Source organism: Schistocerca gregaria, chromosome 9 (genome assembly GCF_023897955.1).
Source record: "Schistocerca gregaria isolate iqSchGreg1 chromosome 9, iqSchGreg1.2, whole genome shotgun sequence".
Taxonomy (NCBI): domain Eukaryota; kingdom Metazoa; phylum Arthropoda; class Insecta; order Orthoptera; family Acrididae; genus Schistocerca; species Schistocerca gregaria.
The window spans coordinates 238,233,879-238,251,583 of NC_064928.1; the positions used below are offsets into that span (position 1 = coordinate 238,233,879).

The 17,705-nt window shown below is 38.2% G+C and overlaps 1 long non-coding RNA gene across 1 annotated transcript in view; it reads left to right on the top strand.

The window, feature by feature from the left end:
* LOC126291645 (uncharacterized) overlaps positions 1-17,705 on the top strand; it is a 109,159-nt gene that overhangs the window by 6,898 nt on the left and 84,556 nt on the right. Inside the window, exon 3 of the long non-coding RNA XR_007551831.1 lies at positions 15,613-15,733. This is a non-coding gene — a long non-coding RNA (uncharacterized LOC126291645). The remainder of the gene's footprint in view (positions 1-15,612; positions 15,734-17,705) is intronic.

Consider the following 17,705-nt stretch of genomic DNA (forward strand, 5'->3'; position numbering starts at 1 on the left):
AAGGTTCAAATCCGTCCTTGTTAATAGGCAAATGCCATTTTTCACAAAGCCAAATGAACTACCTTGGACAATGTTATAACCAGGGAAGACATTTGCCCTGATCCGAAATTAACTGAAGCTGACAAGAATTTTCCTGAACCACAGAACTTAACTACTATCATTTTTTGGATTAGCGAATTTCTACACATTTCATAGCTGGTTGTGCAAATATAGCACATCCAACGATGCAGCTATTGAAAAAAGGAACCACATTTAATTGGTCAACAGAATGAAAAAAGGTGTTGGAAGAACTTAAACCTGATATAACCACATCTCCTGTGTTAGCCTGTACAGGTTTCAGCAAGTCCTTCATTCTTTCAATAGATCCTTCAAATTTTGCTGTTGGTGCTATTTCATATCAAGAATTCGAGGGCAATGAACGCTAAACATTATTTGTTTCCAGACATTTAAAAAAAAAGCAGAACGTCATTACACTAACACAGAAAAGGTGCTTTGTGCTTTGGTTTTTTATATAATACGTAACAGATCTATCATGACGGGAAGAGAATTTCCAGTGATTACAAACCATGCCACACTGAAATGGTTATTGAACTTCAAGGACCCAAGTTCCAGATAACAAGGTGGCATAAAGACAGTGAATTTGTAATACCACAACCCTTTTGGGATCCTATATTCTCTTCCAGTCTCATCCCCACTTTCCCAAATAGGGCATATGTGAAATGCCAGTAATTTACACCAATTTAAACTGCTGCTTTGATTTTGTCTTTTCTGGTTATCTGAATTAGAAAATACTGAAGTTTTTTATGTTTTTATTTATTTTTATTTTAGACTAATCGCTCTGCTCACTTGTAAATGATAGGGCGATCATTCTTTAAGTAAGTAAAATGATATATGCAAATTAACAAAATATATTGTTGTAATGATAAAACATTTAGTGTATAGTTTTAATAGAAATAGATTCTTTCTTGTCTTTGTATCAAATTATTGACTTTTATTTCATGTAAATTTCCATGTAATCTTGGCAGATGTATGTAAAAATTTTAATTGTATAAATCTAAAAAATTTAGTCCCCCGTGACCTTGGGGAGGCTTGCGTGCCTCAGCAATACAGATAGCCATACTGTAGGTGTAACCACAATGGAGGGGTATCTGTTGAGAGGCCAGACAAACATGTGGTTCCTGAAGAGGGGCAGCAGCCTTTTCAGTAGTTGCAGGGCAACAGTCTGGATGATTGACTGATCTGGCCTTGTAACACTAACCAAAATGGTCTTGCTGTGCTGGTACTGCGAATGGTTGAAAGCAAGGGGAAACTACAGCCGTAATTTTTCCCGAGGGCATGCAGCTTTACTATATGGTTAATGATGATGGCGTCCTCTTGGGTAAAATATTCCGGAGGCAAAATAGGCCCCCATTCAGATCTCGGGGCGGGGACTACTCAAGAGGATGTCGTTATCAGGACAAAGAAAACTGGCGTTCTACGGATCAGAGAGTGGAATGTCAGATCCCTTAATCAGGCAGGAAGGTTAGAAAATTTAAAAAGGGAAATGGATAGGTTAAAGTTAGATATAGTGGGAATTAGTGAAGTTCGGTGGCAGGAGGAACAAGACTTCTGGTCAGGTGACTACAGGGTTATAAACATGAAATCAAATAGGGGTAATGCAGGAGTAGGTTTAATAATGAATAGGAAAATAGGAATGCGGATAAGCTACTACAAACAGCATAGCGAACGCATTATTGTGGCCAAGATAGATACGAAGCCCATACCTACTACAGTAGTACAAGTTTATATGCCAACTAGCTCTGCAGATGACGAAGAAATTGAGGAAATGTATGATGAAATAAAAGAAATTATTCAGATAGTGAAGGGAGACGAAAATTTAATAGTCATGGGTGACTGGAATTCGAGTGTAGGAAAAGGGAGAGAAGGAAACATAGTAGGTGAATATGGATTGCGGCTAAGAAATGAAAGAGGAAGCCGCCTAGTAGAATTTTGCACAGAGCACAACTTAATCATAGCTAACACTTGGTTTAAGAATCATAAAAGAAGGTTGATACATGGAAGAAGCCTGGAGATACTGAGAGATTTCAGATAGATTATATAGTGGTAAGACAGAGATTTAGGAACCAGGTTTTAAATTGTAAAACATTTCCAGGGGTAGATGTGGACTCTGACCACAATCTATTGGTTATGAACTGTAGATTAAAACTGAAGAAACTGCAAAAAGGTGGGAATTTAAGGAGATGGGACCTGGATAAACTGAAAGAACCAGAGGTTGTACAGAGTTTCAGGGAGAGCGTAAGGGAAAAAATGGCAGGAATGGGGGAAAGAAATACAGTAGAATAAGAATGGGTAGCCCTGAGGGATGAAGTAGTGAAGGCTCAGAGGATCAAGTAGGTAAAAAGATGAGGGCTAGTAGAAATTCCTGGGCAATAGAAGAAATATTGAATTTAATTGATGAAAGGAGAAAATATAAAAATGCAGTAAATGAAGCAGGCCAAAAGGAATACAAACGTCTAAGAAATGAGATCGACAGGAAGTGCAAAATGGCTAAGCAGGGATGGCTAGAGGATGTAAGGATGTAGAAGCTTATCTCACTAGGGGTAAGATAGATACTGCCTACAGGAAAATTAAAGAGACCTTTGGAGAAAAGAGAACCACTTGTATGAATATCAAGAGCTCAGATGGAAACCCAGTTCTAAGCAAAGAAGGGAAAGCAGAAAGGTGGGAGGAGTATATAGAGAGTATATACAAGGGCGATGTACTTGAGAACAATATTATGGAAATGGAAGAGGATGTAGATGAAGATGAAATGGGAGATACGATACTGTGTGATGAGTTTGACAGAGCACTGAAAGACCTGAGTCGAAACAAGGCCCAGGGAATAGACAACATTCCATTAGAACTACTGATGGCCTTGGGAGAGCCAGTCATGACAAAACCCTACCATCTGGTGAGCAAGATGTATGAGACAGGCGAAATACCCTCAGACTTCAAGAAGAATATAACAATTCCAATCCCAAAGAAAGCAGGTGTTGAAAGATGTGAAAATTACCGAACAATCAGTTTAATTAGTCATGGCTGCAAAATACTAACCCGGATTCTTTACAGACGAATGGAAAAACTAGTAGAAGCCGACCTTGGGGAAGATCAGTTTGGATTCCCTAGAAATATTGGAACACATGAGGCAATACAGACCCTACGGCTTATCTTAGAAGCTAGATTAAGGAAAGGCAAACATATATTTCTAGCATTTGTAGACTTAGAGAAAGGTTTTGACAATGTTGACTGGAATACTCTCTTTCAAATTCTGAAGGTGGCAGTGGTAAAATACAGGGAGCGAAAGGCTATTTAAAATTTGTATAGAAACCAAATGGCATTTATAACAGTTGAGGAGCATGAAAGGGAACCAGTGGTTGGGAAGGGAGTGAGACAGGGTTGTGGCCTCTCCCCGATGTTATTCAATCTGTATATTCAGCAAGCAGTGAAGGAAACAAAAGAAAAATTCAGAGTAGGTATTAAAATCCATGGAGAAGAAATAAAAACTTAGAGGTTCACCGATGGCATTGTAATTCTGTCAGAGACAGCAAAAGACTTGGAAGAACAGTTGAACGGAATGGATAGTGTCTTGAACGGAGGATATAAGATGAACATCTACAAAAGTAAAATGAGGATAATGGAATGTAGTCAAATTAAGTCAGGTGATGCTGAGGGCATTAGATTAGGAAATGAGGCACTTAAAGTAGTAAAGGAGTTTTGCTATTCGGGGAGCAAAATGATGGTCGAAGTAGTGGGGATATAAAATGTAGACTGGCAATGGGAAGGAAAGCGTTTCTGAAGAAGAGAAATTTGTTAACATCAAGTATAGATTTAAGTGTCAGGAAGTCGTTTCTGAAAGTATTTGTATGAAGGGTAGCCATGTATGGAAGTGAAACATGGACGATAAATAGTTTGGACAAGAAGAGAATAGAAGCTTTCAGAAGAATGCTGAAGATTGGATGGGTGTTGAATAGGATTGGGGAGAAGAGAAGTTTGTGGCCCTACTTGACTAGAAGAAGGGATCGGTTGGTAGGACATGTTCTGAGGCATCAAGGGATCACCAATTTAGTATTGGAGGCAGTGTGGGGGGTAAAAGTCATAGAGGGAGACAAAGAGATGAATGCACCAAGCAGATTCAGAAGGATGTAGATTGCAGTAGGTACTTGCAGATGAAGAAACTTGCACAGGATAGAGTAGCATGGAGAGCTGCATCAAACCAGTCTCAGGACTGAAGACCACAACAACAACAAAATTAGTATGTAACAATGACAGTAGTTGTTTGAAACCATAAAAAATAGAGACGATTTGTATGCCACCACAGGTCAGTTATGAGACAGTGTTAAGTCAATTGTACACATGCAATTTGCCACTAAACATGTAGCGTGCGAAATAAAACTCTTTGTGAACAAGAAATAGTGGAATCTTTTTTAACCATTGCATGATTCCTGTGTGACGATGCAGTAACATCACGATGAACCTATGGCAGCATTAAGATGCAGCACCCCGGATGTATTATTTATTTGGTGGAGAATATCCATAATATGATGTGGTATTCTGCTTTTCTTGTGTTAAGCAATGATACACATCCCAAACCTCACAGAAAAACATTTACTCCACCTTATGTTACAGTGTGGTGAAAGGAGGTGGGCTGGTGTATGCTAATGGTTATTAAGTTTCAGGTGAAACAATTGTATACAGTGTACTGCCCCATATACCAGTATTGGGATGTGAATGGAAACAAGGACCTGCATGGAAAAAATGGATGTGTGAGAATAATAATGGGCCAACAGCAAGAGCCAGCAGCATGAATTGTCAGATGAGTACCAAAATGTTATTTATGTAACAGAGTAGTGAAACAGTGCACTGTTAGGAAGTGAAATTGCATGTGTAAGTCAGGCAAAAATAATTGTGTGTGACACACTTTGAAAATATAATAGGAGAGATAGCTTTCAGAAGTGTTTTTTATCATCTCATCAAGTTGTGCAATAGTAGTCAAAATGAGTAGTAACAATATATTTTCTATATGTGACCAAAATGGAATCACAACAAGATTGGGTTGCCAGCTGCATGCATCGGCACTGAATCTAAACACTCAAAGCCGTGAGAATCCATTAAATAGTATAATTTCACCTTTCCATGGATTTCAACAATCATAAAATATATTAGATCAACTTTATAAATTATTGGATGGTGAACAGTTGGAGCTAAATAAAAAAAAAAAAAATAGAGGAGACACTGAAAATAATTTTAGAAAAATAGACAATATTCTCGTAAAAATGAACCGGAAGCTAGTAGCAAATTAGGGAAGATGTTAATAAGGCAAATAGACAAATAAACAGTTTAAATGAAAGAGTGGACAGTGTGGAATCTGAAGTGGATGGTTTGAAGAACTTTGCTGTTACTGAATTAAGTGTTGATGTAGTCAATGGACGAGTAAAGAGAATAGAAAACTTTGCCATTGACGAACTCAACAGACGAAAATCAGATTTGCATAACATACATACTTATATTGAAACTGAAAATAATTTCATTGATGCGTAACTAAAATTAAATTCTATACTTGTTTTGGAACCAAATCTCTTCAGTAAACGTCAAAGTAAATGAAGTATCAAATAATCTTCAAACAGTCAACTCAAAACTTGTAAATCTAGAGACTAATATGTTTAGATGATGGGATTTACCAATCAAAAGCGGTGGCAGGTCGATAGACCTATCGACCTGCCACCGCTTACCCATCATCTTTGTTTTTAGATATATTTTTCCCACGTGGAATGTTTCAGTGACATGTTTCAAAACAGTTGCAATAATGTTAATATGAAAATTTTTCGGGTGATTTTAAACTTCTCCCTGTCAATTATTTGTACCAGTGCAAGGACAGCTTTGCACCGGGCATGCCAGAACATATGAAAGTGAAATTTGCTAAAATATATTTAGATCGAGAATCATTATCCTGGGCTAACTAACATGTTAACCCAGAAATGACATTCGCAGAGTTTGAAAAATTATTTTTAAACATATTTTGGACAGAATAGCATACTTAGATAAATCACTTGATGAATTAATCCAAATTGATGCACTGAAGCAGCGTTTACCTGGCCGTGTTCAGTGGAGTCTTGTTTATGGACCAGATGACACTGTTGGGGAATTTCTGAAATACATAGGTAAATTGGGTCATGCTTGGGAGAACAGTTTTCAGAATATGGAGTCATCACAACACCACCAGAGCACCACCAACAACAAGGACCATTACAGAAATAAGGCTAGAGGTGGGAGAGGAAGGTGAAATTCAGGTCACAAGTACCACAATTCACACAATAATTACCAGATAAACAGAGCTGATTATGATAAAGCATTTTGGAACTTCATGCTGACATAAATGGGTAAAGATAAGAGTAGAAAATAAATTTAATCTTAGTACAGATTATTTGACTAACTTATTTGATGAGAGTTGTGTGTTTTCTAATGGTAATATTTATGATGATGCTGATGAGTATGATTTAGTTTGCTTATTATGTGATGATGAATTTTCATTGTTGACTGAAAAATATGTAGAAGAAAGCAAGGATCATATACATAAGTTAGTTATGTTTATGTGCCCTCTGACATGACTTCTAGTACTTTTGATAGTGATTGTGATGTGGAGACATGTGTATTTGAAATTGAGGTTCATGTAGGTGCAGATGATGTTGCAAATGAGTATTTTGTGACTATTGATGCTGATGTTTTTTTATGATGAATTAGGTGGTATGGTTTATGTGGAAGTACTAGACAATGATATGAGTAATGGAATAATAGGATATGATAATTTGGAGTCAGAAAAACAGGTACATGAAAATCAGTTGATACCCATTGAGGTCAGAGAGATACTACATGGTTGTTACAGAAAGGAGGCTCAAGATAAGCTAATTAGTGTTAAGATACTGAAAGTATTGGAAGATAATGAGGAGTCTGTAAGAAAAGGTGATTACTGTGATAGCATTAAACACACACACACTCTAGTTGTAAGCTATCTTTAAGTACTTTACAACCTAAGTAAGGAAATGAGGTTCCAGTAAATGCTGATTTAAATTGTAGGGATATCGAAGATGATTTATTGGCAGAAGAGGAAGGAAGTAATAAGCATGAAATGCTCAGTAGTCCCTATATTGAAATATCTGTAGGCAACTGGAAGGGAGTTGCTCTATTGAACACTGGTAGCCTGATGAGTGGTGTGTCTGGTAAATTAAGAGATAGATTAAAGAACACTGACCAGTATACTGAATTTCTCATTACTGGTGCTAAAATAAAAGGAGCAACTGGTAAACTCAGTAAATTAATCAGTAGGCAAGCATTAATTTCCTAACCGCCGTCTGCTTCACGTCTGCTGTGCAGCGAGCTACCTTAATTTAAGTATTATCTGTATTTTTCTTACTTGTCACTACTTCTTCTGTGTGTTTTTGCTTTTAGGAAGCTTTAATAGTCGAGTGCTATTAAGTGTTCCATAGATCTCGTGTTTGTTTTGAATACAGTCAGAGAGTCCCTTTAGTCAGTCATAGTGCTAGTAGTGATAGTGTTTGTTTTCAATACAGTCCAGAGACAGGTAGTGCTATTTTCCTTGTTTTCTACAAGAAGTGGTTAGCAATCACAGTTTAGCCAATAATCAACCGCTTTTAGTGAATTAGCAGTCTACTTAAAAGTTGATTAACACTCTATAGTAAATTGATTTCTTAGGATGGATAGGATGTGTGGCTGCTGTGTACGGACGCAGGGGGAGCTGGCCACTCTTCGCGAACAGCTGAGCGTGTTGATGGCCGCGGTCAGCCGGCTTCAGGCTGCTGCCTCGGAGTGTAGCGGCAGTGGGGAGTCTGGTGCGTCGCAAGGTACACCCCAGGTGTTACATGCTTCACCCACTGTCCCTGCTGTCGAGACATCTTCGCAGGTACCGGGCGCGGTTGGGCCACCCTCTCCCCAAGGGGAGTGGCGGGTTCAGCGGCGTTTGCGGCGCATGAGGCGGAGGGTCAATGTGGAGGCTGGCCATGTGGCATCGCCCGCTCTGCCTGTGAGTGGACATGTGGCCGCTCCTTCAGCAAGGTCCGAGCAGGCACATGGGGGGAGGGGTTTATTAGTTATTGGGAGCTCCAACGTTAGGCGGGTGATGGAGCCCCTTAGGGAAATAGCGGAAAGGTCGGGGAAGAAGGCCAGTGTTCACTCTGTCTGCTTGCCGGGGGGTCTCATCCGAGATGTGGAGGAGGCCCTACCGGCGGCGATAGAGAGCACTGGGTGCACCCGACTACAAATTGTTGCTCATGTCGGCACCAATGACTCCTGCCGTCTGGGTTCAGAGGTCATCCTCAGTTCGTACAGGCGGTTGGCGGAGTTGGTGAAGGCGGAAAGCCTCGCTCGCGGGGTGGAATCAGAGCTAACTATTTGTAGTATCGTTCCCAGAACCGATCGTGGTCCTCTGGTTTGGAGCCGAGTGGAAGGCTTAAACCAGAGGCTCAGACGATTCTGCGGAGAGCTGGGGTGCAAATTTCTCGACCTCTGCTATCGGGTGGAGAAATGTAGGGTCCCACTGAATAGGTCAGGCGTGTACTACACGCCGGAAGCGGCTACGAGGGTAGCGGAGTACGTGTGGAGTGCACATGGGGTTTTTTTTAGCTTAGAGAATTCCCTCCCTAGGCCCGACAAGACGCCTCCTGAGACGCGGCAAGGCAGGAGTAGGCAAAATGCAACAAGGAATAACAATATTAATGTGCTAATAGTAAACTGCAGGAGCGTCTATAGAAAGGTCCCAGAACTGCTCTCATTAATAAACGGTCACAACGCCCATATAGTACTAGGAACAGAAAGTTGGCTAAAACCAGACATAAACAGTAATGAAATCCTAAACTCTGATTGGAATGTATACCGCAGAGATAGGCTGGACAGTGAAGGGGGAGGCGTGTTTATAGCGATAAGAAGTGCAATAGTATCGAAGGAAATTGACGGAGATTCGAATTGTGAAATGATTTGGGTGAAGGTCACGGTTAAAGCAGGCTCAGACATGGTAATTGGATGTCTCTATAGGCCCCCGGGCTCAGCAGCTGTTGTGGCTCAGCACCTGAAGAATAATTTGGAAAATATTTCGAGTAGATTTCCCCACCATGTTATAGTTCTGGGTGGAGATTTTAATTTGCCGGATATAGACTGGGAGACTCAAACGTTCATAACGGGTGGCAGGGACAAAGAATCCAGTGAAATATTTTTAAGTGCTTTATCTGAAAACTACCTTGAGCAGTTAAACAGAAAACCGACTCGTGGCGATAACATATTAGACCTTCTGGTGACAAACAGACCCGAACTATTTGAATCAGTTAATGCAGAACAGGGAATTAGCGATCATAAAGCAGTTACTGCATCGATGATTTCAGCCGTAAATAGAAATATTAAAAAAGGTAGGAAGATTTTTCTGTTTAGCAACAGTGACAAAAAGCAGATTACATAGTACCTGACGGCTCAACACAAAAGTTTTGTCTCAAGTGCAGATAGTGTTGAGGATCAGTGGACAAAGTTCAAAACCATGGTACAATATGCGTTAGATGAATATGTGCCAAGCAAGATAGTAAGAGATGGGAAAGATCCACCGTGGTACAACAACCGAGTTAGAAAACTGCTGCGGAAGCAAAGGGAACTTCACAGCAAACATAAACATAGCCAAAGCCTTGCAGACAAACAAAAATTATGCGAAGCGAAATGTAGTGTGAGGAGGGCTATGCGACAGGCTTTCAATGAATTCGAAAGTAAAGTTCTATGTACTGGCTTGGCAGAAAATCCTAAGAAATTTTGGTCCTATGTCAAAGTGGTAGGTGGATCAAAACAAAATGTCCAGACACTCTGTGACCAAAATGGTACTGAAACAGAGGATGACAGACTAAAGGCCGAAATACTAAATGTCTTCTTCCAAAGCTGTTTCACAGAGGAAGACTGCACTGTGCTTCCTTCTCTAGATTGTCGCACAGTTGACAAAATGGTAGATATTGAAACAGATGACAGAGGGATAGAGAAACAATTAAAATCGCTCAAAAGAGGAAAGGCCGCTGGTCCTGATGGGATACCAGTTCGATTTTACACAGAGTACACGAAGGAACTTGCCCCCCTTCTTGCAGCGGTGTACCGTAGGTCTCTAGAAGAGTGAAACGTTCCAAAGGATTGGAAAAGGGCACAGGTCATCTCCGTTTTCAAGAAGGGACGTCGAACAGATGTGCAGAACTATAGACCTATATCTCTAACCTCGATCAGTTGTAGAATTTTGGAACACGTATTATGTTCGAGTATAATGTCTTTTCTGGAGACTAGAAATCTACTCTGTAGGAATCAGCATGGGTTTCGAAAAAGACGGTCGTGTGAAACCCAGCTCGCGCTATTCGTCCACGAGACTCGGAGGGCCTTAGACACGGGTTCACAGGTAGATGCCGTGTTTCTTGACTTCCGCAAGGCGTTTGACACAGTTCCCCACAGTCGTTTAATGAACAAAGTAAGAGCATACGGACTATCAGATCAATTGTGTGATTGGATTGAGGAGTTCCTAGATAACAGAACGCAGCATGTCATTCTCAATGGAGAGAAGTCTTCCGAAGTAAGAGTGATTTCAGGTGTGCCGCAGGGGAGTGTCATAGGACCGTTGCTATTCACAATATACATAAATGACCTGGTGGATGACATCAGAAGTTCACTGAGGCTTTTTGCAGATGATGATGTGGTGTATCGAGAGGTTGAAACAATGGGAAATTGTACTGAAATGCAGGAGGATCTGCAGTGAATTGACGCATGGTGCACGGAATGGCAATTGAATCTCAATGTAGACAAGTGTAATGTGATGCGAATACATAGAAAGATAGGTCCCTTATCATTTAGCTACAAAATAGTAGGTCAGCAACTGGAAGCAGTTAATTCCATAAATTATCTGGGAGTACGCATTAGGAGCGATTTAAGATGGAATGATCATATGAAGTTGATCGTCGGTAAAGCAGATGCCAGACTGAGATTCATTGGAAGAATCGTAAGGAAATGCAATCCAACAACAAAGGAAGTAGGTTACAGTACGCTTGTTCGCCCAATGCTTGAATACTGCTCAGCAGTGTGGGATCCGCACCAGGTAGGGTTGATAGAAGAGATAGAGAAGATCCAACGGAGAGCAGCGCGCTTCGTTACAGGATCATTTAGTAATTGCAAAAGCGTTACGGAGATGATAGATAAACTCCAGTGGAAGACTCTGCAGGAGAGACGCTCAGTAGCTCGGTACGGGCTTTTGTTAAAGTTTCGAGAACATACCTTCACCGAAGAGTCAAGCAGTATATTGCTCCCTCCTACGTATATCTCACGAAGAGACCATGAGGATAAAATCAGAGAGATTAGAGCCCACACAGAAGCATGCCGACAATCCTTCTTTCCACGTACAATACGAGACTGGAATAGAAGGGAGAACCGATATAGGTACTCAGGTGGCTTGCGGAGTATGGATGTAGATGTAGATGTCGATACTGTCAGTAACGTTGTATTTGAATAGGGATAGCTGGTAATAACTGACCTGAATCAACACATGTTATTAGGGATGTCTTGGATACTGAAAGTTAATGCTAGCTTTGATTGGTTAAATATGGAGTTAGATTTTATTGATCCAAAATCTGGCTTTCATGGTGAAACTAAAGTATACGTAATGTTTGATGAGAATTGTATCAATAATTTAAGGGGAGTGGAAGTATTTGATGACAGAAAATGTTTTGATGGAGATAATTAATATTTTGATAACCAGGTGGTTAGTGAAGACTTCTCTCAATTAATATTGGACAAACTTAACTTAGCAGACAATTTAAGTGGCGATGAAAAAAACTGACTTGGAGGGATTCCTGTGGGAATATAATAGCATTTTCAGTGACAAACCGGGCAGGGTGAAATATTACGTGTATAAGTTAAAACTACATGAACCATTTTCATAAAGCGTTATGGAGTACCTGTTTGTAAGAGGAAGGTGGTTGAGAAGCAGTTAGAGAATTTGCAGAGTGTGGTTTAATATGATCAACCCTCAAGGGGGTATATTCTCTGTGTGTACCCTGTGTCTGGCAAGCACAAGGGCCCCAGCTAATGTAGTATCTTTTTTTTTTTCAACATATTTATACTTTGTTACTATATTCTTTATGTTATGTTATGTTATGTTATGTTTTTATTGGTCCTTTTGATCATTTGTTGTACAAGGTATACAATATGATATTGGACAAGTCATTGTGATTTACAGTGCATGTTTTTAAATCATACAAGAATATTTACATTGATTTAGGCTTAATATTATCACAACTGAAGGTTCAGCTTCCATACATTATATTTAACCTTGGCAATAAATTTTTATGTTTTGAGATATTCATCTATACTATAATAACATTTTTGCAATAAATATTTATGGACAGCAGTTTTAAATTTTGAAGTGTCTTTTATTGTTTTAATGTTCGTAGGTAGCTTATTGTATAGTCTGTTTCCTGTTTGCAGTGTTGTATGTGCATGTTGAACATGTATGTCCTGGTTTCTCCTTGTGTTATACAGGTGGATACTCTGGTTGGTTGACACAAGATTGTTGCTATTTTCTAAGATTTTCCTTACAAATATGATTGCTTGTAAAATGTACAGTCATGGTAGTGGAAGGATATGTAGTTTCTTAAATAAGGGCTCACATGAGCTTCTTGATGCAGCATTTTCTATTGCTCTTACATTTTTCTTTTGGCATATAAAACAACTTTTGCCAGTAGATTTATTTCCCCAAAAGATTATGCCATTTAATATTGACTCCACACCATATACAGGGAAATGATGACCATAACTGGTAAACTGTGTAGTATAAAGTAATTTAATGAAGAACAGTTTCTTACAATATGAAAATCTTGTATCCAGTAGTGTTACAATATTATCACAAAATTCAAAGTACACTTATTTGTATTTTGACGTCAGTGGATTGCCAATGTATTCATCTGTCATTTCAGCTCTAGTCTCAGAAGCTATATATTGCAAATTAGTCATATGTTTCATGGAATTTAAAAAATCAGGCAATATATCTTCATTTACTGAGTTTTTCTTGTAAGCTATGCATTCTGGGACAATATTGTTCCAAAAATGTGCTTCACTGTTGTTGTTTTTTTCTGAAGAATGTTGAAAAGCAATTCAGTCTTTAAAAATATGCTTTGAAAAATAGAGAGAAGGAAATGAAGTCAGACTCTAGGAGGGAAGTTTTGAAACCACAGGCTATTCTTATAGACATTGCACTGAAGTTAGGATTGTCAGTTATTTCATTTAAAACCTCAATGAGTCCCAGATGGTTTTTGTGAATGGCAGATATAATTCTAGCATTACTGTTCCATCTCATTTCACTGTTTGAAGAAATACATTTACCAGCAATACTATTGAGAACTGCTGTGCATTTGGAAGACCAGTAGAAGAAAGCAGGAATATACTGAAGTGTGGAGAAAAATTCCTTACTGGTTTTATACAGGAATAGCTCTCCTGCAAAAATAAATCCAAACACTGTACAAAACAGTGCCTAAAAAGAGCTTGTGGGACAATTTCAATGACCTCAGCTTACATGCCATTTAATTCTGTAGCCAGAACAGAAGCACCATCATATGTTCTTTATATCATAATTGTGAAACATGTTACTCAGCACAGTCGATGAAGCAGGAGCAATTCTGGTTTCACTAAGATCATGAAGACCAAGAAAATATTCTGGAGTATCACCATTTGAGTCCACTAGACTCACAATAATAGAGCATTGTGATTTGTATGAAGGGTGTGTAGTTTTGCCCACAATGCAGGCATAAAGTGAAGTTCTGTCAATACTTGAATCTACATGAACACAAATCTCCTCATTTATACATTCCATCAGTTTGTTCTGTGTAGTATTCAAAAATCCCTGCAAATACCTCATTTTCTCCCAGCATGCTTTCAAATCTTCATTTATGTTTAGCACAAATTTAAAAATGGGTCTGAACGTTTGGGGATTCAGGGAATTTTCTGTCTCATCATGATGTCTGAAAGGTAACTCCTGCTTATGCAGATGTGCACCAATATTGGACATCCACTCTTCAAAAATTCCTCATTCAGTTTCACATCTCCTTCAAAATGACAGCTCCTACAAGAAGGTAATTATGTCTATACATAAAACTGTTACATCAGTACTTGTACCTGATTTGCATTTCATTTATGCCCATTGCACGTGGTTCAACTACTGCACATGGGGCAACTAATGTTAAGAAAAACATAGAGATACGGCACCACAACTACTGGCTTGCCATGCCACAGAAACACAAAGCAACACCTGTGATACTGTGCACACGAAAGACATGGGGTTACCACAGCAACCAAGCATTTACAGGCAGTTTGGCAAGTGCCTGGCCTCCTCGTCATATGCTTCACTCCTCCGTGTGCCTTAGGTTACAATTAAGGTTTCGCACTTTGACTTGCTCTAACGTCTTTTGTGATCACTGACAAAAGTTCATTAAGGTTCAGTGTACAAATAATTACTGCTGCTAGTATACTACCTCTTCTACCACAGAAAAGAGAGGAGGCCCGGCCTCACTTGCCTCCTCTGATCAACTGGCACTGTATAACATGCAGCTGAGTATTTTGTCCATCTTCAACTGTGGCTGACTGTAATGAAATAATAAGCAACCAGTTGCAAACAGGAAATTTATTTTCTTGACTGGTTCTGGGCACCTACTACCCTTCTTCAGAAGGTAATGCCTGCCACATTATTTGCAAGTGTCTATAATAAAATGCATAAAGCACAATGCCACAGTCCTAGGACCATATCAAGAGTTCATGATTATTTGACCACTTATAATGTTCTGCAACATAAGTAGTTTTTATTCTCAATAATCAGTATTTATGCTATGTTTGTTATGGTATTAGGACCATGGCATTGTGATGTATGCACCCCATTATTGAGACACACAAAAGATGCAACAGGCTTAATCTTCTCAAGAAGGACACCAAGTGCCTCAAACTGGTCAAAGAATTAAATTTCCTATACACAACTGGTTGATTATTATTTCATTATTAACATGCAGTTGCGTAGTGGATTAAAGTGAGCACTGCAAATTCAAGAGGAATGGTCATAACATTTTCCAATCAACATGTTGCAGGGATGTGATTGTTTTCATAGTTTTTGGTCACAGTGAATACTAACCCAAGGATGGGTCCTATCCCTGTATGACTTTCTTATCAAATTACACTGTAAAGAAAGAGCTATATCAAGGATTCATGATTATTTGACCATTTACAATCGTCTGCAACCTAAGCAGGTTTCATTAATAATAAGCAGTACTTAGGATATGTTCATTATATAACTTAGCAGCATTTCTAATGAGCAAATAATTTGTAGGAATACATTCAGTAACAAAAAGTAGATGAGCAAAATAGCAGTGATTGTAAAATATTCAATACAGACTGTGATAAATTCTCTTACAAAACCATGAACTGAATAAAATATGATCATATGAAAGTGATTTTCAGCTTTGCATTCCTTTTGTTCTCAACAGACTAACTTTTTCATAGTTTGAATTCCTTTTGTAATTACAGAAAAGAAAAGTTTGTCTGCAACATTGCAGTGATATGCCAGAGATGCTGATATTGACAGCAAATTCTTTCATAATGGGAGAGACATTAGGAATGTCTGGAGTTGTTGTGAAACCACTTACTGGTAAGCTTGTGTCTTGATATAAAAGCAGTTAAAATGAAACCTAAAATAAATAGTAGTTTTAAATTCTAATGACAGTTTTCAGTGTATTAAATTTCATTTAAATAAATGTGTATACTAAAGTTTCTGCATTTAGGAATGAGAAGAGAGTCATTAAATGTTCTTGTTTAATCACAGTAGCCATATTTTATATTATTGCACGTTAAGATACATTTAAATTCTCAGTCTCATGTGCTACTGATTAATTTTATGACTTCTTGGTTGCTAGGCTTTCTATACTTTTGCACCATTTGCATTTAGTTTGGTGTCACATGTTTAAACCAATTCTTGGCATATAAAGTGATTTGCTGATCTGCAAATAGCATCTTATCTCATCTATACTGACAGGAACTGACAACAATATGAATTTCAAAGAGAAGTATAATAACTGGATAATACACATGCATTTGTCTACTTAACACACTAGTTGATCAGCAGGAACTATGGTATAATTTTGGTCACTTGTATAAAATTTGGCATTATTTCACAGCTTTATGATTTTACAATTATTCAACATCATGTAAATCTGAAGTACTTCATACTAAATTATTAAATGTTCAGCATGATTATTACAGAGACAATTAGTGACAGTCGACATAAATTACATTGATTACACTTAGCCTGCTATTTGAAGTTTATACATGACACAAATTCTGTGGATTATAATGATTTACTTATCATTTACTCTGTTTTGACTATAATGAATCTCACTGCTCTATGGTAAATCTGGTGTTGTCTCTCAAAGCTTTTGATTAATATGATTTAGGATTAGTCTGCTTGTTGTTGTCCTAGGGTGCCAATAGTATTAATAGTGGATTTTTGGCTGTGTGGTTACAGATGACCACAGTCTTGATGAAATATATGTGTTGGCTGATTAGTCTGTAGAAGGCATCAGTGAAGTAGGAGATATTTTGGTTGGATGCTCTGGCTGGACATCAACTGTTTCTTTGACACACCAGTTACGCATGGATTTTAATCTATGTTTCAGTATGTCAAGTGTGTTACTTTGCTCTGCATTACACTTCATGCTTTTATCTATATTTGATTCTGTATGTGTTTTTGGGTCATCTTTTCTATACAGGTTGTTAGCATTCATCATATAATACGTTCTTTAATACTTTGATTTGCAACATTGTCATGCAGTATATTGATACTCTACTTAATCAGTTTTATTTTATGCACATGACCATCTGACCAACATATTTTTGTTAGATAAAATTTCTTACATATAACTTATGAATACATATATATTTTCAACTTTATCTCTCAATTTAACCATGTTGTCGGAGTTTGCCACAGAATCTTTGACATCATCATTGTTGAAATGCTTTTGTCAGGATACATTCTTACATCAATGTCATGATATCAGTGATATGTATGGGTATTGTCATTGAGTTTCTTCAACTGTTTGTGCAGGATACTATTGAATACTTACATTGTTTTTCTTATTGAATCATTTATGCACCAACATATGTATTTCTCTTCAAACAGCCATTCGTATTAAAATGTGGTATGAAATAGATAGATAATGGCTGAACATCATCTGTAAAATCATTTTCACCATGTTTTATTACAGTATGAACATGAATAATTTTGTTTATCTGGAAGATTTTCCCACATTTGACATGAGTTGTAATCGTTGTCTGTTGTCTATAGACATTTCTTGTGAGCAAAACCTCATCACAAAATCCAGTTCATGACTCATGAACCCCATTTAATAATCTTCTGTTTCTATGGCCTGGATAAAATGCTCCAGTTCTTATTTCTTGGAATGGAAAGTCATAACTTTAAGGTTGGTCCGTGCATCACAAACATGGCCTCGAACATTTTGTCTAGAACTTGAAGTTCCATATCATATTGATTCATATATTTGCATACTTATTCCTTACGGATTTTTAGATTTGAACTGATTGATTATGCATTTTCTTACTGGTTA